Source organism: Corylus avellana, chromosome ca1, assembly GCF_901000735.1.
Source record: "Corylus avellana chromosome ca1, CavTom2PMs-1.0".
Taxonomy (NCBI): domain Eukaryota; kingdom Viridiplantae; phylum Streptophyta; class Magnoliopsida; order Fagales; family Betulaceae; genus Corylus; species Corylus avellana.
In genome coordinates this window covers 29353664-29356098 of record NC_081541.1, presented here as the reverse complement: position 1 = coordinate 29356098, position 2435 = coordinate 29353664, and positions in this window count along the sequence as shown.

The window sequence follows — 2435 nt, the reverse complement described above, 5'->3', positions numbered from 1 at the left end:
TAAAACTCTCTAATGGCTTCCAGTCTTTTGTTTAATGGCCTCGCCGTCACCGCCTCTAAGGTAGATCGTGGTAATTCTATACACCATTTTTTTTTTTAATCTTTTTTTTTTTTTTTTTTTCACTTTAAAGCTGATATTTTAGGTTCTCTCAATAAAAAATAATAATAATAATAATAATAATAATAATAAAAAAATAAAAAATAAAAAAAAATTTCATGCACTAAAAAAATAAAAAGATGGTGTATTAAATTAGTTGGTTGGATGGGAGAAGAGCAAAAATATTTAGTTTTGATTTTATCATAATAATTAATATTAATGTCTACGTACGGGTAATTCAGTAGGTTATAATAAATTGGCATTGAAAGCGAGCTCTCTTTGTTTCTTACTTTCAAAATTATTAAAAAGAAAATGAAAGTGACCCAAAACACATGTTGACAAGACATATATATATATATATATATATTTCGAGTCTATTTTGGATGTATTGTGGACAACTAATTTTTAATAATGCTACAGAGGTGTTAAGTGAGCGAAGCTCTCGCGAGAGCTTGAGCTTGGACTCGTTTCGTACTCAATTCGATTATTAAGTGCAGCTCGTATAAAGCTCGAATTGGTAGTTGTTCACATAATTGCTCATATATATATATATAATTTTTTTTTTTTTTTTTTTCTAATAGCATCCTTTTATAATAAAAGGATGCATATCATCTCTCTTTGAAACTAAGTGCCTTATTGTATTGACTCAGGCTCCTTACTCTGCTAGCCAGACTAAGCAAATGCTCATAAACAAGCTGAGCTCGAGTAAAATTTAAACAGGTTGAGCTTAAACAAGGGAAGCTCGCTCAAGCTTGGCTCGTTTGCACCCCTAATAATGGACATAAATTTCCTCCAAATCAGTTTGAAGGAAATATCCTCAAACCTTTTTTTTTTTTTTTTTTTTTGATGAAAAGTTTAACTTTCATTACTCAAGCAGCAAAAGCAGTTTCCTCCAGAACCAGATGGTCCTGAATACATAGGGGTGGGTCCACGACCCACATAGCGTCCATTACATTTTGTTTTGCCATTCTCGCAAGCTCATGGGCTGGCCTGTTAGCCTCCCTCCTACTATATGCTATCTTCCAGTGAGAAAATTCACTCAGATAATGGTGAAGGTCTGCGATGAGAAGGTGCCGCCGACTCCATCCCCGCTCTCCCTGTTGTATCGCTTCCACGACCCCTTTAGCGTCACCCACGAACAATACCCTGTCAAAACCCCATGTACGGCAAATTTGGGTAGCGGTGATGGCTGCTAGCGTCTCCGCATCCGCAGCACTGAGGTAGCCCCTCCGTGTTTGGCATATCGCCAGGATCATCTTCCCTGTGTGGTCCCTCAGCAACACTCCCAGTCCAACCCTTCCTCTTTCCTTGTCCAGAGAAGCATCCCAGTTTGCAAGAATCCACCCCTCCGGAGGTATCATCACCTGACTCGGTATAGTCGAAATTCCCGGTGGATTTGGTGTCTCAGTGGCCTGTTGGTAGTCTAAAAGTGCTCCCTTCGTACGCAATAGCAACTCTTTCGGAGAGGCAAAAGTCCCGCCATGTATCACCTCGTTTCTTCGTAGCCATATCCGCCGAGCCAACCCCACAAACATTCTCATCTCTTCATGAGTACATAAATTAAACATACCTTCCACCACCTGGATGAATTGAGGGCCACTAAGAGAGCTTTTCTGGAATTTACGATCCCCTTCACTCCACACATCCATGGCTGATGGGCACCTCCATAGAATATGGAAAACCGTCTCAACCTCAAGGCCACATATGGGACACACCGGGTCATCAATAACTTGCCGTTTGTGTAAATTTTCTCTGGTGGGTAATATATCATGGCAAGCCTTCCAGAGAAAATTTTTCTCTACATTTGGTACCTGTAAGTCCCAGATCAGTTTCCATATCTTTCCACTGGAGCTTCGGGTTGAACATTCACCCCTTCTGTCGTCCTCCTTCTCCTTTAGCAAATGATAGGCGCTGCGAACTGAAAATTCACCCTTTTCCGAGCCCCTCCACACCATACAATCCTTTTGATTTGTGCTACTCAGGGGGATGGCTAAAATCATTTTGACTTCAGCCGGAGAAAAAATTTGTTCTATAAGATTAACATTCCACCATCTGGTGTCGTGATCTACAAGGTCGCAGACCCTAGTTGACTCTGGAAGCACTGCCGGTTGGGATTGGATTATGTAGGGATTTGGATTTTGCAGCCATATGTCGTGCCATATACGTATCTTTTCTCCATTCCCCACCCTCCATATAAGTCCTTCCCGAACCACACCACATGCGCTTTGGATGCTCCTCCAAGCAAAGGATGGTCTTTTCCCCTTTGGAGCCTCTAGGATAGAGCAATTTGGGAAGTACTTTGCTTTCATAATTGTTGCAATGAAACTGTCCGGTGATTC